The sequence below is a fragment of the Saimiri boliviensis genome (assembly GCF_048565385.1).
Source record: "Saimiri boliviensis isolate mSaiBol1 chromosome 19 unlocalized genomic scaffold, mSaiBol1.pri SUPER_19_unloc_2, whole genome shotgun sequence".
Taxonomy (NCBI): Eukaryota; Metazoa; Chordata; class Mammalia; order Primates; family Cebidae; genus Saimiri; species Saimiri boliviensis.
The window spans coordinates 1726376-1747415 of record NW_027412503.1 but is presented as its reverse complement, the minus strand read 5'-3'; the positions used below and the strand labels follow the sequence as shown (position 1 = coordinate 1747415).

The 21040-nt window shown below is 41.9% G+C and overlaps 1 long non-coding RNA gene across 2 annotated transcripts; it reads left to right on the top strand.

The window, feature by feature from the left end:
• Positions 1-5676: 5676 nt before the first annotated feature.
• Positions 5677-20600, top strand: LOC141583258 (uncharacterized). Of its 2 annotated transcripts, XR_012515944.1 has the most exons (5): positions 5677-5870; positions 6282-6395; positions 11117-11227; positions 17256-17343; positions 19861-20600. It is a non-coding gene; the product is annotated as an uncharacterized LOC141583258 (long non-coding RNA). The 2 variants fall into 2 exon arrangements; XR_012515943.1 differs by lacking the exon at positions 19861-20600 and having other exon boundaries at positions 5681-5870; positions 17256-18405.
• Positions 20601-21040: the final 440 nt, after the last annotated feature.

Here is a 21040-nt window from a genome sequence, read left to right as displayed (position 1 = left end):
TCCTGGGATCAAGTGATACACCTGCCTTGGCCTCCCAAAGTGTAGGGATTACAGGCATGAGCCAGTGTACCCAGCCTGAGTTTCTTAATTTTAATGAAATTATACTTGATCAATCTTTTCCTTTATGGTGACTGCTTTTGTGTCCTGGTTAATCAATGCCTAACCTAAGAATATGAACACATTTTTTTCTGTGTTAACCTCATAGCAATTTTATTTTAGTTTATGCTTTTTTTTTTTTTTTCCAGACAGACTTTCACTCTATTTCCCAGGCTAGAGTGTGGTGGCATAATCTCAGCTCACTGCAACTTTCACCTCCTGGATCAAGCGATCCTCCCACCTTAGCTTCTGAGTACCTGAGACCATAGGCATGTGCTACCATGCCTGGCTAATTTTATTTATTTTACTTTATTTATTTTATTTATTTATTTTTTTTTTTTGTAGAGATGGGCATTGAACATTTTCCCAGGTTAGTCTCAAACTCTTGGGCTCAAGTAGTCTGCCCACTTCAGCCTCCCACAGTGCTGGGATTACAGGTGTGAGCCACCCCACCCAGCCATGATTCACTTTTTACTCTACTAAAAAATAGCCATCTCTACTAAAAATACATGGATGTGACTGTTTAATGTAGCACCATATATTGACCGGGACATCCTTGTCCTTCTGGACTGTGTGGCACTTTTTTTCATAAATCAGATGGCTGTATGATCATCTGATTTATGAAATCAGTGTGGGTCTGTTTCTGGACCAACCTGAGCAACATAGTGAGATCCCATCTGTACAAAAAATCATAAATAAAGATGTAAAATGTTTTTAAGTGGGTAGAGAAGATGGAGTCATAGGTGATAATTTATAAATGATTGTCAGTTTTTGGCTACATACAGGTGTTGGTAAGTCAGATCTGTTGGGAGTTTAGGCAACATGTATTAAGAGAATTATGTGTTCAGAATGATTGCTAGATGTTCACTGACTTCAATTAGATGTTATTTGAGACTCACAGAGCTACAGGTTTTATTATTTTATTTATTTATTTGTCTTTTAAAAAATTTTACCATCTTCCTGTCAAGGCAGTAACTCTATACTTAATTGTTCTTAAGTATACCTAATTACCAGGAAAATTTTATGGATCATATCTAATTGTTAAGCCATTAAAGGACTGACGTGATGTAATGTAGACAATAGTATTCTACATAATAGTTTCAGGACTACATCAATGAAATTGTTTCTTTTTCTTCTTCTTCTTCTTCTTTCACCCCTCTTTCTTCTTCTTCTTCTTCTTCTTCTTCTTCTTCTTCTTCTTCTTCTTCTTCTTCTTCTTCTTCTTCTTCTTCTTCTTCTTTTCTTCTTCTCCTCCTTCTCCTCCTTCTTCTTTCTTCTTTGTTCTTCTTCTTCTTCCTCCTCTCCTCCTCCTCCTCCTCCTCCTCCTCCTCCCCTCCTCCTCCTCCTCCTCCTCTCCTCCTCCTCCTCCTCCTCCTCCTCCTCCTCCTCCTTCTTCTTCTTCTTCTTCTTCTTCTTCTTCTTCTTCTTCTTCTTCTTCTTTCTTCTTCTTTCTCTTCTTTCTTCTTCTTCTTCTTCTTCTTCTTCTCTTCTTCTTCTTCTTCTTCTTCTTCTCTTCTTCTTCTTCTTCTTCTTCTTCTTCTTCTTCTTTCTTCTTCTTCTTCTTCTTCTTCTTCTTCTTCTTCTTCTTCTTCTTCTTCTTCCTCTTTTCTTCTTTCTTCCTTCTTTTTCTCCTGCATATAGTTTGAACATATCTTCTTCTCTTTGCTTTCTTGAGACAAGGTTTCGCTCTGTTGCCCATGCTGGAGTGCAGTGGTGCAGTGGTATGATCATGGCTCATTGCCGTTTTGACCTCTCAGGCTCTAGCAGTCCTCCTACCTCAGCCTTCCTAAGTAGCTGCAGGCATGCACCACCATGCCAGGCTCAGTTTTTATTTTTTGTATACAGGGTCTTCCTATGGTGCCCAGACTGTTTTCAAACTCCTGGGCTCAAATGATCCTCCCACCTTGGCATCCCAAAGTGTTGGTATTACAGGTGTGAGCCATCACTCCTGGCCATTTTAGTTTTAATAATTTTATATTTTTCTAATTTAAAATATTTATTATTTATGAATGTAATATTGTTATGATTATTTTGTGTTTAATCTCATTTTCAAAATAAGCTTGTGGAAATTAGAGATCTTGTTTCTTATTTACTACTGTATTATCAGTGCCTGACCTTGCCTGGTATGAAACAGATATTCAATAAATAGTTGTTAAATGAATGAATGAACCACATTCAACAATTCTCTAAGTATCACAGCTTTCACTGTCTAACAAATAAAATAGCTTGTATAGAATAGAGTCACAGTTAACCTGCCATGAAAGGAAATGTCAATGAAAATAGACCTTTGTATGTGTAGCTGCTAAGATTTTGGGGCTTTTGTTACTGCAACGTAAATTAGCAAAGCTCAGTGAGACTGCAGATAGAATATACATATATAAATAGACCAGATAGACCAGTGGATGAGATTCCAAAGATAGTTCAATCATCATTAACTAACCACACCCACACTCTCTTAATTTCCTAACAGAAAGAATGGAATTCCTGTTCACTAAGATCTGCCCCAAATATTACTTATTTTGTGAAAACTTCTCTGGCTACTCAGGAATCTCCCTGCTTCAGCCTCCCGAGTAGCTGAGATTGCACGTGTGCATCACCATGCTTGGCTAACTTATTTTCAGAGACAGGGTCTTACTATGTTGCCCAGGCTGGTCAGGACTGTTGATTGCATATGACAGAAACCCAGCCAATTCTAGTTCCTCACCGCCTTTCAATCTGCTCCTTTCTCAGTCTTCCCAGTCTCAACAAATGGCAGTTCCATCCTTCAAGTTCCGCAAGCCCCAAATCTTAATGTTAACCTTGATTTCTCTCTTTTATGTCATAGCTCGTATGAAGGCCAATCATGTTCAGACCCAGGCGGAGGTTCCTGCTGACCCAGGCTCTCACCAGCACATTGTCCTTTACTGTCCTCCTGAGGGTGTCTGGAGCTTCAGTGCTGTGTGCTCTTGGCCTCCATGCTGGGGCACCACTGACTCCTGCTGTCCAGGGCTTCCAGTGGACTCTCCGAGGCACTGATGTAGAATCTTCCCCATTCGGTTCACCAAGAGCAGCCTCATGCAGTGTGGGCTGACATGAGGAGCTGCCAGATCTAACAGGTAAAAATCACGAGGCACTGCCAGCTGGATGGGGTCAGAGAGTCCTCTCTCCATTACGATTCGGATGAGAAGGGAAGATTCCATAGGCCCTAAACATTGCAGCATGACCCGCATGTGCCACCCACGAGCTGCAGTGCGTGGTCAGGTGGAAGTTATTTGACTTCAGGAGAGGACAGTGTTCTCTTCAGGCCTTTTCCTCAGTGGCTGGATCTGCGTCCCTCTCCTCTCTCTTCCCGTCTCATCCCCCAGTCTCCATCCCCATCTCTCTCTCTGTTTCCACCTTGCTGTTCCCTTTCACCTGCTTTCACCTCTTCAACTTTCGTGATTCCCCCCTCCCTGTCCACCACATTTCCCAGGCTAAGGCTCCTGAACTGTCCTGTATGGGGAGATGTGTCTGGATTTAGGCGGTGCCCTCTAGATGTGTCCAGGATGGGGAAACATGGCTCAGCTGCCAGTATAATGGTTTCAGAGAGTGGCCACTTTTGAAGGCCTTTCACATTTCCCATTCTAGAATTGTATAGGACTTAAAATTGATGGGCCACAGTAGAATTCTTGGTTCCTCATGACCTTGTGGTGGTCACCTTCTTTCACTGAGCATTCACATGGTGGCTATTAGGTGCCAGGCCCTGCTCTGGGCTAGGGGCACCATAATGAGTAAATGTCAGATCACTACCCCATGGAACCCACCACTGCAGGCATTGAGAGGAGAAAGAAAGGGGCGTGGCCTGTTTGTGTTCTTTTCACGTGGTCACCTGCCATTTCCTGGGGGAGTGGGAGCCAGTGCAAGGAGAGAAGCCCAGTGAGAAAGGCAAAGGGATGATGTCAGACCCAGGAGCTGAGGCTCACATTCCCCTGCAGCTGGGCAGCTTCTGGAGTGGACAAGGAGCAGCAGGGAACATTGTGGCCTGGTGTTCTGGGGTTCACTGTCTCATCTCATTCCTGTGGGTGCCAGAACTTGTCCAAAGGGAAGACTCAGTGTCTCTAACAACAGCAAGGCGGAGACAGAAAGTGTTTCAGAGAAGCAGGAATGATTGTCTGCCATGGAAACAGTATATGGATTTATAGTAGTGTGTCTCTCTAATAACTAGTTAGCGTGTTCCTGTTAATTGAACATATCGCTGGTGTAAGTTTCCTTGGATCTCCTCATCTTCATGTAAGTTTATCTGTTCCCCTATCCCTCCCTTCTTTCCTTCTTTTCCTTCCTTCCTGGGTTTTCTGATCAGGGTCATGTGAGGCTAAAATCCAGAAATGGGCTAGCTATGCTTTTTCTCTAGAGCTCAAGCTTTTATTCCAAGTTCACTGCAGATATTGGAAAATGTTTCTATTCTTGTTTGTGGGGGACTGAGGGCCCTTTTTCTGTGCTGGCTGTCAGCCAGGAGATACTCTGACTTCAGATGCCACCTGCTTTCCTCTTTACCTGTCTTTTCTATCTTTCAGTCAATCACAACTCATGGAGTCCTTCTCAAGCTCCTTCCTTCTCTGACTTCATCTTCTCCAACCAGCCACAGAAAGCTCTGTCATGTATGGAGTGATGTGATTCAATCCACTTCATGCAGGTAACCTCATCATCTTCAGGTCATGTAACTGTCACATAAAAACATAATCACAGGAGTGGTGTCTCATCACCTTAACAGGCTTCAGAGACAAGGGTATGGCATGTTTGGGGACCGTTTCAGAAATTCCATCTACCACAGTTGGACACTCACATTCCCCCATCTGCAAAATACATTCATCCTCTCCTCTAAAGTTTCCAAATTTCATGTCATTAAAGCATTAGTTCAACATGAAAAATGTCACATAGGCCACATCAGATCCAAAGTTTAAAATCTTATCTAAAACATCCACACCAGGTGTCAATGAGGCTTCTGAGGGTGTCCATTAAGTACAGATTATTGACATAATTGCCTTACGTCTGTCGACCTGTGAAACTGAACAAACTGCTTATCTGCTCCTAATGTGGAATGGCGGGACAGGCACAGAATAACAATTACAGTGATTCTAGTTCAAAAAGAAGGAACATGGAAGGGAGAAAAAAGTCACCAATCCAAAATAGTTTGGAAATGGAGCTGGGCAAAATCCAGCAGGAGGTACTTAAGTAGGATCCACAGCCTGAGACTGACCCTCCATCCTGTGGGACTTTGCTTCTGGGATCTTTGCTCTGCATTTCTTGAAACCATTATTGTCTATCTTATTTCCCCCAACTCCTTTGGTTCTTCCCCTTTCTCCTCATGGCAGCATCCTCTGCTTAATCCTTGGTCCATCGCCCCCAGCAGAATTGGTCAGATAGTGCCCGTGTCACGGTCCTGACTGTCTCCACGAGGGGCTGTCCTTGTGAGCCCATGCTCCTCTGAGATCGTCTTCACTGTCCTAACCTCTCTCAGTCATGATTGCTTTCAGCTGATCTGGCTAGCTCAGGAGAAAACCTAAGACTATGGAGTCCCAGAGCCATTCTCTGCCCTCTCTATCTCCAGGAGAGGAAGAATATAACAGGGATCTTCATGGAGAAATGACCCACATGAGGGCCTGGACTCTCCAGCAGTTACAGCAGAGGAAACTCCCTGAGGAAGCATGGAGTAGCTGAATGCCCAGACTGGGAAAGCAGGGTTGTGTTAACCACTGTTTAATCCTCACATGCTCCCTGCCCCAAACTGCTAGCCAGTGAATGACAACGGACTGGGAGTAAGTAATAGGCCTATAGAACTATGATAAAGAATTGTCCAAGGAAAGACCCTTTTACTCTGTTTGCAAGGTGAAATTGCTGTATTTGATCTAAAGTTTTCTGAAAGGCAGCAGCGAGTTTCTGGAGGATGAGTTACCTGCTTTGCACAGGGAGGGTGAGGCCAAGGCTTTCGTGGTATATCTGCTGCCACTGGGTGATGAGGGAACCTGGGAGAGTCTTAGTCTTTCTGGACTTGAGTTTTCTCATCAGTAAAGTAGGTGCTAATTGTACCTCTCTGAGGTCCCTTCCTGCTTAGTTTTCTCTGAGTCCTTGAGGGACTGAGATGGTCTTTAACACTGCCTGGACCTCTAACCTGCCTCTGACCTCTCTGGGTCTGACTCCTGACTCTGGCCCCTGTGATTCTCCTTCAGAGCCTGAGCTGAGTTCACACCTGGGAAGCTGAGAACTGAGGGAACAGATGGAAGAAAGTCAGCAGGTTTTGGAAAAGAGAAGAACCTGTAAAGGACAAGTCAGCGCTAGAACAGGTGAGAAACAAAGCAGGGGAGAATAAGGACAAACTGGGCCAGAAGCCTCAGGGGAATGGGCAATGGGCCTGTGATCATTCAACCAGTCGAGGGGCAGCGCAAGCTGAGCAGCGGGGACTGGGCAAGACACTTAATCCACAGGAGTCTTCTGACCCTGGTGAGGAAGAGCCAAAGGGGGGATCAGAGCTGGTTTATAGTGAGAGGCAGCACCAACTCCAAGAGGGGGAGGATTTGACCCTGAGCCCCACCCCAGACCTAGGAGCCTCGACCTCCGGGCTGCCATAGCAGTGGATGCTGTTCAGGTCAGTGTGGGTTAGAGAAGAACCATGCTTGGAGAAGGGTTGGAGATGTCTATTCTTACATTAAACAGCTCTGCCCTAGGTCAGGTGCCAGAGTAATTATTTCTTGCCAGTATATGAAGCAGTGATACACTATTCCTCTGCACTTTCAGTTGAGGAAGGTCTCTATATGATATGAGTATTTACTGGGTGTACTTGGGGTTCAAATAGTAGTGTTTCCCCAAGCAACTCAAGCTCATGAGAGAAAGAACACAATGACATGATTTCAAGAAAATATAGTAGTTCTCTGAAAGTGGTGTGTCATGGCAGCCCAGAGGATGGGAGTGTAGGTGAAGACATAGCTCCTAATGACAAGGGGAACCATAAGAGGAATTCTTCAGAGTAGTCCCGTTTTTCCTCCAGTGTCCCACAGAAGATCCTGGGATGTGACTGGTGTAGAGCAGGGGTCTACAGGTGTAGGAAGGGGGCTTGCTGCATCTTGGGAGAAATTATAGCATCCCTGGTAGGACATTTTGGAGAGGATTGTTGGTGATTGGATTGGATATCTATAGTCAGTTTTATCCTATCTTCAGTGAACACTGCTGAGACCTTCCTTAGTGCCAGACCCTAAGCTGGGAATCATGAACACAGAGATGAGTAGATATGATCTCAGCTTTCACAGAACTCTCAGTCTAGTGAATAGCGAGTTATGAGAAATGTAGTGATGGTGGCTTCATTAGAGCAAGTGGCTCATGCTGCATGGAGATGACCTCAGTGGATGACCGGGTCCCCCTTCTGGTTGTTAATCAACAGCTGGCTGACTTGCTCTGGGACAGTGACCCTGGATTTCTGCCAGGTGTCAGCATCTTAGGTACAAGCAATACCTCAGTTTTCTGTTGGGTCAAAACAGTTATCACTGCCAAGGTGATCAGAGGACACTAGTGACATCAGTAGCTACTGATGAGGTCCTGGCCAGCTAGGGAAATAAAGATGTAAGTTTAACAACAATTCTAAATTTGTTCTTAACATCATGAGCAGAGAGTATCTGTCTTCTAAGTTAAATACTTTTTAGACTTCAAGATTCACCCACGTCCAAAATAAAATCTATATCAGCCATATTACTGCCCTGAGATGATTTTTCCCTGTCCTTACCAGAAGCCTGCACTATCTGGAGCACTGAGGCTGTCTCAAGCCAACTGATCTGCTCTCTGGATTCCAGGGACACCCGCAGAGCCAGAGGTTGAAGGCACAGGCATTGCTATCTCTGACCGTTCTGACTCCAGGTTGATCCACCCCAATGCCCATTATTAACCACACAGTAACAGGATGCCACCAACATTTTGATTTGAGGCTGTCATGTCAGAATTTTAATAAAATTTAATAGATATTATTTTTTAGAGTACTTTTAGGTTTACAGATAAATTGAGCTGATAGCACAGGGAATTCCCCTATTCTCTCTTGTCCTCTGGAACACAATTTCCTCTATCATTAGTATCTTGCATTAGTGTGATAGATGTTTACAATTGATCAATCAATATTGGTATGTTATTATTAATTAAACTCCATAGTTTACGTTAGGGTTCATTCTTTGAGTTTTATAGTTCTGTGGGTTTTCACAATTACCTAGTGTCATGAATCCTCAGTACAGTATCACACAGAAGAGTTTCACTACTGAAACCCTCCTTGTGTTCAACCAATTCATCCCTCCTCCACGTTTGGCAATCACTGATCATTTTACTATCTCTACCATTTTGACTCTCCTGGAATGTCCTAGTGTTGGAATCATACAGTATGTAGAGTTTTTAGACTCGTTTCTTCCTAGCATTATGTATTTAAAGTTCCTCCATGTCATTTCATGGCCTGATAGCTCATTTCTTTTTATAACGGAATCATATTGTGTTGCACAGATATACCACAGTTTGTTTAGCCATTAACTTAGTAAAGGACATTTTGGTTATTTCCAGTTTTTGACAAGTATGAGAAAACTGTTGTAAATACCTGGATGCAAGTTTTTGAGTGAACATGTTTTCACATTACTGTGGTAAATACCTAAAACTGCTATTTGCAGGATTATGTGGCAAGGCTATTTTTAGCTTTGCAAAAAACAAAAGCAAAAACAAAACAAAACAAAACAAAAACACCTGCCAAACTGTTTTCCAAAGTGACTAGCATTTGGCATTTCCACTAGCAGTGAATGAGAGTTCCCGCTGCTCTGCAACTTTGGCAGCCTTTGGTATTGTCACTTGTTTGGATTTGAGCCATTCTATTAGGTATATATTATAGTGTAGTGGCATCTCTTTGGTTTAATATGCAATTTCCTAGTGACACATGATTTTGAGCATCTTTTTCATATGCTTATTTGCCATCCATATGTCTTTTCAGGTGGAGTATCCAGATCTTCTGCCCATTTTTAAATTGGGTTGTTTGCTTTATTATTATTGAGTTTTAAGAGTCCTTTATGTATTTTGGACACCAGTCTTTCATCAGAGCTGTATTTTGCCAATATTTTTTCCCAGTTTATCACTTGTTTATTCATTTTCTTAACAATGTCTTTCCCAGAGCAGAAGTTTTTAATTTTAATGAAGTCCAACTGATCAATTTTTTCTTTCCTGGGTTGTGCTTTTGACACTGTATCTGAGAAGTCATCACTATACCCAAGGTCACCTAGATGTTCCCCTATGTTATCCTCTAGGAGTCTTACAGTTTTGTACCTTGCATTGAAGTGTAAGATCCATTTTGTGAAAGGTGTAAAATCTGTGTCTAGATTTATTTATTTTTTACATGTGAATATCTAGTCATTCTAGCACCATTTGTTGAAAAGACTATCCTTTGCCTGTTAAATTGCCTTTGTGCCTTTCTCAAAGGTTAGTCTATTTCCGAGCTCTGTATTCTTTTCTAGTGACCTATTTGTCTGCTTTTTTTCTTTCTTCACCAATTTCCACACTGTTTGGTTACTGTAGCTTTATAATTAGTGCTGAAGTCGGCAGTGTCAGTTCTGTGGGCATTTTTCTTCTGATCTTTACTATGAGAACCTGGTTGGGCTCCAGGTGATAAAACTTAGAAAAATGTGAGATCCCCACTAAATCTGGGCCCCAAGGAGTTTTGAATGCTCAAGGCAGGCCACCCTCAGTTTCTAGTAATCTGTCAGTACCATTTAAGTGCTGGCTTCAGCAGCTTCTGTTCCTTGTATTTGCCTGTCTGTCTTGTTTTCAGCATGGCAATTTGCCCTGTGACCTCTCTTCTAGGCCCGCTAATAAGATTTGATAATTTTCAGTTTGTTCAGCTTTTTTCTAGTTGTAAGGACAAGTGGTGACCTCCTGGCTCCTTGCAGGTTGGAGTAGAAACCAGAAATTTTATTGAACAAGTTACTTGTAATGAAAGTCAGTAATCACAAATGTAGAATTGAATAATTTCCGTAGATATGTAGAATTTTGTAGCCATCACCTCAGTCCCCTCTTAGAATACAGACTACCTTTCTTCCCTCCCCAGATTCCCCAGAGGCTCTTTGCAGTCATTTTCCAATCTCTGGTCACCATGACAGAGCCTGAACAAAATTAAAATTTGGGAAACAGACAACATTACATTTCAGCTTTTATTAGATTGGGATTTTATGTAATGGACCATTGTCTTAATCTTGTGTCAACTAGAGGAAATATTTTATTCTTAAGGACTTTCTTTATGGGAACTTAGTAGTTAGTCTCATTTATTGCTCTCCTTGAATTGGTTCGTCTATGCTGGTAGCAGATAGTTGCAATCAAACCTTGTCCAGTGGGCACAAGTGAAAGCGCTAAAAAAAAAAAAAAAAAAAAATCCTTCTATTAGAAATGTAGATGATGAATTTGCAGATAATGTTATGCAGAGTTACATTTGTTTGTTTTTGAGCCGGAGTTTCACTCTTGTTGTGCTGGCTGGAGTGCAATGGCATGATCTCAGCTCACTGCAACCTCTGCCTCCTGGGTTCAAGCAATGCTCCTGCCTCAGCCTCCTGAGTACCTGGGATTACAGGCATGCAGCACCATGCCAAGCTAATTTTCTATTTTTAGTGGAGACAGGGTTTCTCCATATCGGTAAGGCTGGTCTTGAACTCCCAACCTCAGGTGATCTGCCCTCCTCAGCCTCCCAAAGTGTTGGGATTGGAGGCATGAGCCTTCATGCTGGAGTGCTATGTGCAATCTCAGCTAACTGCAACTTCTACCTCTAGGGTGCAAGTGATTCTTGTGCCTCAGCCTTTTGAGTTGGCTGGGATTACAGGCATGCAGCACCACGCCCGGCAAATTTTGTATTTTTAGTAGACAAAGAGTTTCTCCATGTTGGTCAGGCTGCTCTCCAACTACAAACCTCAGGTGATCCACGCACCTTAGCCTCCCAAAATACTGGAATTACATGCATGAGCCACCATACCTGGCTGGGAGTTAAATATTTTACCATCTTTTTTTCTTTCAGAATTTGGATTGGTAACATGGAAAAGACACTTCTCACCTGCCTGAAATGCCCTTCATTATCTTCTTCTAGTTGCACGGGCTCTGAAACAGCCCTTACAGTACTCCCACAAAGGTAAGTATAACATTTTAATGTAGTCCCTTGCTTTTTTTTTTTCTTTTTTGTGCCTATAGGGATTAGCATACATGTATGTGAAAATATAAAAAGAGTACAGATAGGCACCTGTAACTAGTTTTCTGTTGCTACCTATTAACGCATTATAACAAGTTAGTGGTTTGAAACCACAGAAATCAGGAAAGATTGGGTTCTCTGATCAGGGTCTTAGGAGGCTGAAATCCAGTTATGGGCTGCCTTGTGTTTTTCATCCAGAGATCAGGCTTCCAAGTTTACTACAGATGTATCGGCAGAATTCCTCTTCTTGTGGGTGGAGGACTGAGATCCCTTTTTCAGTGCTCCTGGCTCTCAGCCAGGAGACACCCTGACTCCAGAGGCCACCTGCATTCTTTCTCACTTTTCCCATCTTCCAACCAACAACAGCCCATGGAATTCTTCTGCAGCTCCTATCCTCTCTCTGACTTTTTCTTTTCCTACCCACTAGAGAAATCTCTGACACTGAGGGAGTGATGTGATTAGATCTGGTGCACTCAGGAAAGCACAGCCTTTGTATTAGTCTGTTCTTGCAGTGTATAATTAATGACCTGGGTGATTTATAAAGAAAGAAGTCTAATCAGATCATGGTTCTTTGGGCTGTGCAGGCTTCTGCTTCTGGGGAGGCCTCAGGAAACTTACAGTCATGGTGGAAGTGGAAGCAGGCACGATCTTCACATGGCCAATGGGGGAGAGAGAGAGAGAGGAGTGGGGGGAAGTGCTACATACTTTTAAGCAACTAGATCTCATGGAAACTCTCATGCAATGGCACTTGGGGGATGGTGCTGAGCCATTAGAAACCTTCCCCATGATCCAATAACCTCCTGCCAGGTCCCACCTCTAACACTCAGGATTATAATTCAACATGAGATTTCGGTGGGGACACAGAGCCAAACCATATCACTCTTTAAAGTCATATGACTGCCATGTAACAATGTAATCACAGGAATGTCTTATCAGCTTAACAGGTTCCAGAGATAAGGGTACAGCATGTTTGGAGACCATTTTAGAAATTCTGCCTATCACAGTTTAACTTCTATTCCCCAGACATTCACATCCCTCACAGATGCAAAATACATTCACCCTTTCACCTAAGGTTTCCAAGTTTCGTGTTATGAATGCATTAGTTCAAAGTGAAAAATGTCATGTAGCTCTAATCTGATCAAAAGTTTAAAATCTCATTTAAATCATCTACACCAAGTGTGAATGAGGCTTCTGAGGGTGTCCATTAAGTACGGATTCTTTTTTGTTTTTTTTTTTTTTTTGAAAGTGAGTCTTGGTCTGTGACCCATGCTGGAGTGCAGGGGTGTGATCTTGGCTTACTGCAACTTCTGCCTCCTGGGTTCAAGCGATTCTCCTGCCTCAGCCTCTTGAGTAGCTGAGATTACAGGCATGCACCACTGGATTCAGCTAATTGTTTTGTATTTTTAGTAGAGAAGGGGTTTTGCCCTGTTAACCAGGCTAGTCTGAAACTCCTGACCTCAGGGGATCCATCCCCCTAGGCCTCTCAAAGTGCTAGGATTACAGGCATGAGCCACCGTGCCTGGCCCAAATACAGATCCTTGATATAATTCCCTTACCTCTGTTGACCTGTGAAACTGAACCAACAGCTTATCTGTCCTCAATGTGCACTGGTGGGACAGTCACAGAGTAACGACGCTAGTGATTCTTGTTCAAAAAGAGGGAAAGTGGAGGGAACAAAGTCACTGATCCAAAACCATTTTGAAATGGGGCTGAGCAAAGTCCAGCAGGAATTTCTTGATTGGGCTCCTCAGCCTGGAACTAACCCTCCGTGACAGGGGGCTTTGTCTCTGGGCTCTGCATATTTTTCTATTGTTATTGAAAACATTTTATTTTTCTTCTTCCCCCACTCTTTTGGTTCTTCCCCTTTCTCCTCGTGGCGGCATCCTCCACTTAATCCTTGTTGCATCATCCCAGCAGAATTGGTCAGATATTGCCTGTGTCACAGTCCTGACCATCTCCACGAGGGGCTGTCCTTGTGAGCCCGTGCTCCTCTTCACTGTCCTGATCTCTCGCAGTCATGATTCCTTTCAGCTGCCCTGGCTGGCTTAGGAGAAAACCTAAGACTGTGGAGTCCCAGAACCAATCTCTGCCCTCTCTATCTCCAGGAGAGGAAGAAAATAACAGGGATCTTCATGGAGAAATGACTCACATGAGGGCCTGGACTCTCCAGCAGTTAGAGCAGAAGAAAGTTTTTGAAGAAGAATGGAGGAGCTGAGATCCCAGGCCGGGAAAGCAGGGTTGTGTGAAACGCTATTCAATCCTACGTGCTCCCTGCCCCAATCTAGCAGCTAGTGAATGACAGCTGACCGAGTATAAACACCAGGACTATAGAACTGTGATAAAGGGTTTGTCCAAAGAAAGGGGCTTTTACTCTTTTTGTTTTCACCGTGGACATTGCTGTTTTTCATCTAAAGTTTCTGAAAGGCAGCAGTGAGCTTCTGGAGGGTGAGTTACCTGCTCTGCGCAGGGAGGCTGAGGCCAAGGCTTGTGTGGGATCTGCTGCCACCAAGTGGTGAGGGAGGGAGCCTGGGAGAGTCTCAGTCTTTCTGGGCTTCAGGTTCCTCATCGGCATTGTAGGGGCTTTTTGTACCTCTCCGAGGTCACTTCCTGCTCTGTTTTCTCTGCATCTCTGAGGAATTGAGATGGTTTTCAATACTGCCTGGGACCTTCAGCTGAGACCTGACTCTGTGTGTCTCCTGCAGAAGGCTGAGCTGAGTCTACACACTGGAATCCCAGAGATCAGGGAACAGGTGGAATAAAGAAACTCAGCAGGTTTAGGGGATGAGAATAATCCCCAAAGGACAAGCCATTGGTAGATGAAAACCAAAGAATGGGAGAATAAGGGAAAACTGGGACAGAAGCCTGAAGGGAAATGGGCACTGCCTGTGATCATTTAAATTCTCAAGGAGCAGCATGAGCTGAGCAGTGGGGACTGGGAAACTTACTCCACGGGAATCTCCTGCCTCTGGCCAGAGGCATAGGGTAGATGAGAGCTGGTTTATAGTGAGGGGCAGCTTCAACTCCAGGAGCGGGAGGATGTGACCGTGAGCCCCCACCCCAGACCCAGGAGCCTCGACCTCGGGGCTGCCGTAGCAGTGGATGCTCTTCAGGTCAGTGTGGGTTAGAGGGAATAACCGTGCTTGGAGAAAGGTTGGAGATGTTCATTCTTAATCAAACAGCTCTGTCCTGGGTCAGGTGCCAGAGTAAGTGTCCCTTGCTTGTATATGAAACAGTGATACTTATACTATTCTTCTGCATCTTCAGTTGAGGGAAGTTTCCCATAAATATTTATTATTTACTTTTCTTTATATTGGCTAAGCACTGGTGATTCAAGTATTTAATGTCTCTAAAAAAACACAAGCCAGTGAGTGGAAGAACACACACAGATCATTTCAACAAGATACGGTAGTTCTACCCAACTGAGGTGTTGTGGCAGCCTGGAAGATGGGAGGGTATGTCAGAGGACATTGCTCCTAATGACAGGGGGAGGTGTAAGAGAACATTTTCAGATTGGCTGGGTGCAGTGGCTCACGCCTATAATCTGAGCACTTTGTGAGGCCGAGGTGGGTGGATCACAAGATCAAGAGATTGAGACTATCCTGGTCAACATGAAATGGTAGACCATTTCTACTGAAAATACAAAAAAATTAGCTGGGTATTGTGGTGTGCGCCTGTAGTCCCAGCTACTCGGGAGGCTGAGGCAGGAGAATTGCTTGAACCCAGGAGGCAGAGGTTGCAGTGAGCTGAGATCATGCCATTGCACTCCAGCCTGGGTAACTAGAGCGACACTCCACCTCCAAAAACAAAAAAAATTCAGAACAGGCTTGTCTTCCTTCAAGCTCCCACAGGAGAGGATCCTGGGGCCGCGATGGTGTAGGGCAGGCGCCTCTTTAGGGAAGGGGATTTGCAGCCTTCTGAGAGAAAGAGCATCCTCACAAGACATAGGGAACAGAAATGTAGGTGAAAGAGTCGGAGGTTTCTAATCAATTTTATTCAGTCATGGATGAACACTGCTGAGAGGCCTCTCTGTGCTGGGCCCTTAGCTAAGAACCGTGATCACAGAGGTGAGTAAAATAGGATCCCAGCTTTCACACAATTCTCAGTCTAGTGACTGGTGATTGATGAGAAGTGTAGTGATGGTGGGTTCATCGGAACCAGTGGCTGATGCCGCATGGGATGACCTCAGTGGATGGCCTAGGCCAGAGACCCTGGACTTCAGCCATATTTCAGCATCTCGAGGTGCAGTACACCAATACCTCTGCTGCATGTTGAGTCAAAGCAGTTAACACAGCCAAGGTACTCAGCCAAGGTATCACACTGGTGATATCAGTAGCTATTGACTGTTTCCAGCTGGGGAAACAAAGAAGTAAATTTAGTAAGTCTTCTAAATTTGTCCTTGCCATAATGATAAATAACTTTATCTTGATAATGAATTATTATTACTGGCAAATTAATTATTATTTGCCATAATGAGAAATAACTTTATACTGAGTACTGCCGACATACAAGCCCTTGAGGACACATGCCTGAGGATTCTGATGAAGATAATGATGTCCAAATATGTACACATTTGGACCTACAGTTCAGCTTTGAAACAGTGGAAGACCCAGTTTCAAATTCAAGGTTGCTTTGAGTAGAATCTCACTTTACCTCTCTTTGCATGGCAATGGGGCCAATCTTCCCTAAGCTGTACCTTACAAGAAAAGTAATACTGGTAAGATTTCAGAGTTCAGCAGACAGAGGTAAGTATTTTAGTGCCAATGATTGAGATCTACTCTAACAGTGTCCAATATTATTAAATTCTTATCTTCAGATAATTTAAAATAAAATATTTAGCACTAAACTTTAGCCTCGATGACAAAATAATTTAATCAAATTTTTATTTTTCCACAGCATCCTGTATATATCCCATATATCCCATATTTATTTAAAACTCTGTAAGTATGCCACTGGTCAGAAAAATGTTTTTTCACATATGTATTTATATTATTGAATACTATTTTGTAGTTCATGAGAGGTATTTAGGGAATAATAAAGAGCCACACACTGTTAATCTACTTAGCTCAATTAAATACATTGCTCCACAGAGGAACATATGTCTAAATCAATCACATTCATAGTCAAACCATTTTATATATTTGTTACCTACTATTTTAAGTAGTATTAAAAGTGTCACTAACTAGATATATCTTATGTCTTTTGTAATTATGAGCTGCTTAAGAACATGAACACATATTTACTTATTTGCACATTTTATATTGCCTCTCACACTGCTTGTTGTTTATAAAAAATCTGCTGCAATTAAGTTAATAAAAACAATAAAATAAAAATGGTTTAAATTCAAAAGACAATCATAAGTTCTATCTGACATAATAAAAAGGAGGCCAGGTGCAGTGGCTCATGCCTATAATCCCAGCACTTTGGGAGGCTGAGGCGGGTGGATCACGAGGTCAAGAGATCAAGATCATCCTGGTCAACATGGTAAAAACCCATCTCTACTAAAAATACAAAAATTAGCTGGGCATGGTGGCACAGCCTGTAGTCCCAGCTACTCGGGAGGCTGAGGCAGGAGAATTACTTAAACCCAGGAGGCAGAGGTTTCAGTGAGCCGAGATCATGCCATTGCACTCCAGCCTGGGTAACAAGAGTGAAACTCTGTCTCAAAAAAACAAAATAATAATAATAATAATAATAATAATAATAATAATAATGAGAAGTTATCTAAACAGTATATGTAACAAAAGCATTTTTGTTGTTGTTGTTGTTGTTGTTGTTGTTGTTTTGCTACATAAGTAAGAAAACTTCCCAAGACACACAAAGTGGATTTGAACAAATTGAAAATAAATGCTATACCCTTGGATAGGAAGACTCCAAAAAATAACGTTACTCTTGTTCAAGTCAACTGACAAATTTATAATTTATTCACTATGCTCCCTGGAAAATAATTAATACATCCCAACCATTGCCACAGGACTTGCAGTGCTTCACTGAGGGAGAAGACTTCCACGCCTACTGAGCTGAACCTGGCCACCTTTGGCAACCGGCTTTGGCCAAAAAAAGTAAGAAAAATTGATTTGTACCATTTTGCAGAGAAACTTGAAGAGCTTCATTGTGGTTTGGCCATGCTTTTCTCATCTGCTTCAAAACTGAGATGGAAACTTTATCCCACATTGTGGTTTCAGAATCAATGTCAAAGCTAATATAGATGTTAAGATGAGATTAGTAGATCATCTGTTACTACAGAAGAAAGCACTGATAGTTGGGAAATTGTTGCATGGAGGTTCATTGTAATCTCTACTTCATATGTGCATTTGGAAAATTTTAAAAGAACATGTTTGCAAAACGCTAAAAATGAACCAGTATGACATGTTGTCATTAGAAAGATATCAATGATTTAATCTAAAATATTATTCTAGCCCTAAAAAGTCCTTCATTTAAATTGAGAAAAACATTTGAACCTATTTTTGTATAATGTATATGTCTATGTGCAAATTAATAATTTAAGAGATAATATTACATATGCATATTTTAAACACTAAATATAGCTCAGGCCACGCAAAGAAAATGTCTCATTTATTCTTTAAAATTCTGTCTGTTATATATGGTTTTCTCTAGTCTCTAAAACCTCAGATTTCTATATAGAGTAGGGTTTGATTTAAAAAAAGTTATGTCCATCAATTTTTATTTGGCTACAAAAGCTTACTATATTTAGGAACAATCCAGAATTGCAAGTTGGTTTATTGAATATATTTTTCACTTTCTTCCCTCTACTTTTAATGTGGTGCATTATCCTGTAAATTACATTCAGATTATCATCTCCTTAAGTTTATAAAATGTTTTTCAAAATAAAAGTAAAAAAAATAACAATTGTAAAGTTTCTTTTTAAGATACAAACTTCATGAAACATTATGTTTTTTGATAAGCATGATATCAGCAACATATTTGGTTGAGAATGAAAGGCAAAGCTTTACAGAAACAGGAATATCTGAGTCAAAATTTTCCATAATTTGTTTTTATGTATTATATTTCACAAAATGCATGTAACTGGATTAGTTCTGCAATAGATTAAATTTGTTTTCTCACAAAATAGAACTTAAACAAAAGCAGGTGCTGTTTTCTGATGGAACACTCTGAACCTATTTCCATAATGAGTTTTACAGACACATAAATCTTCAATTCACATTCTACATTTTATAAAAGTTGCCTGCTACTAAAACCTTCAAGAAAACTACAAATTTTAAATTGATTGTTAATTTGAGGGTCTTTGAACATTTAGACATAAAAAGATAACTTTAAATTTCCATAGCATTTACAGACAAGAAGAGCATGCTATTTTTAAAAATTATTTAAACACTTTTCAAAGAAAATTGTTTAATATTTTAATATTTATTTTAATATTTATCATCAGATAATACCTCAACACCTTACCATGAAATTTAATTATATGAGTTAAATAAAATACAATTTGACATTTAATGCTCACATTGAACTTATATCTGTACACATAGAGAACTATACAACTTATGTATTATATTGCAAAAACATTAACAATGGAAACATATTCATGTTGCTTAAAATAGTCATGTATACACTAACCTGAATTTTTATTAATACATCAAATGAAATAAAATAGTCTCAGGTACAATTTAATATATATCTTTAGTTTTACATTTTATGTATCACAGAATGGTGCAGTAAAGTATGAAAAATATATTGAGCTGCTATCTAGGAGACTAGAATAATTAAATAGTCCTGTGTCCTAAATAATCAAACTACTCTGAAAGCATATTTGTTTTTTATTAGTGTCACATTTCTGTGTAATATTTAAATTTCCTTGAAAGCCAAAGTAAATAATTTAAAGCATATCCTAATTATAAACATAAAATTGAACAATGTCAAGGTATAATTTAAAAATTTAGAACAGATTTTAAATAACAGTTGTAGATATTAACAGAAATATGGAATCAGTTACCTTTAATACTGGACTTTTAATTTTACATATTTTTTCTCGAGTTCAAAGTAGAAAATATGATGGAAGGGTCACAGGATCCTTAGGGTGTCACTTTTCCAGCTCAGAACCAGCCACCTTTCCATCTGTGGCCGGTAGCATCTTTGCTTGAGCTCTTTTCAGGTCACGGGGCTGGTTCCATCCACTAGGCCCAGCAGGCTGTGCTTGGCTCATGCTAGCAGCTCAGATTCTGTGCCTGCCAAGAGTGAGCAAGGCATAGAGCAGTGAGGTGTGTGTAAGCCAGTGTGGGTTCTGGCCACTGCTCACAGCCAGGTGTGCCAGCTGTGGTAGAGTGGGCAGCTCTAGGCCCTGGCACAGGTGCTGGCACCCAGTGAGGCTGTGGCTGGACCAGGTGTATTAAAATTATCTTCCACTGTGGGTGCCAGGCAGCTTGGAGACACCAGAAACTGCAGAGCCTCAAAGAGTGTCAGCCCTGGCTTGGGGAGCACCTAGATCTAGGCTTCCAAAAGGGCCACTGCTCTTCTCTCTTCTCTCCTTTTAGTGATGAGTAGGGGCCATGTTTCATCCCCGTTTGTGTTATAGCTCTTTCAGTCCCATCATTTGGCAGGTCCTGAGTTTTTGTTCAACGTCCAAGTAGAATGAGTGGAAAACTGGAAGGTGAGCATGACAGAGAGAAGCTTCACTGAGCAACAAAACAGCTCACCAGAGATCTAAAGTGAGTAACTCTTTCTTGCGGCTGGTAGTACCGATGTCTGTGTGAGTCTGGCTGAGTCTGGGGTTTTTATATGCTCAGAAGGGAGGAATTGAGTGCTGATTGATCAATAGGTGGCCGTGGATGAGCCAAAAAAAGCACCATAAGTTCTCACTCCAAGCCACAGACTCCACCTGGAACTGGTAACCCATCCCTGGCTTGAAGGTTGAGTTTCAACAGGGACCCACCCTTTGTGCCCAAGAACCTGTCTGCCTGCCACCATCTGCATTCAGTACAACTCAACCACTCTGTTTTCACAGAGGAGAACTTGCAACCCTGTGCCAAGCTGCCATTAGCCCCTTCCAGTCTCCCTCCTGTGCTCCTTGGCACCCCAAATCTGGAAGACACCAAGGCAGTGGTGGGGGATATTGTCAGTGCTGTCTTTAGTATGTGCACAACTGGCTGGGTTGCAACAGCACTCGGGCTTGACCACAGCTTTCCTCCAAAATTATTGCAGGTGCCAAGGGAAAGGCAGAGTCCAGGGAGTAAGAACAGAGACATCTGAGCCACTTGGGGGAGAGGCGCTTCCTGGTCCCCAAGAGTGCAGGGATCCTGAGTCTGGAGCTGCAGCTGGATAGCTGCAGCTGTGTCCCTGAGCCTAGCTCTTCTGCCTTACCAACTCAGCAGGGGGCAGGCTTCCCACCTGTTCCTGGCTCCCGCTGGCTCCATGGAGTGTGCATCCCTGGCTGTGCCTCCCCCACTGCAGCTGGCACCCCCACAGAGGCTGCTCCAGATAGGCCACCACTGCCATCAGAGGCAATTCTTTTAAAAACTACATTTTATTTAATGAATGATATTAAACACAAATAGCTAATTTTAGAAATATTGTGTTTTCCATGTTATAGTTACCCAGTGACTATGGAAATTAAATATGTATTACAAACTGAAAGTGAGAAAATCAAGACATAAAATTTTGTTTGTTTAGCCCATTGAAAATAAAAGTCAGAATATGCTTCAGTAAGGCTACCTGTGAATTAAAAAAACATAATTATTACAACAATCTATTATGGTTATTCCTTAAGTGATTCCTAGAAGT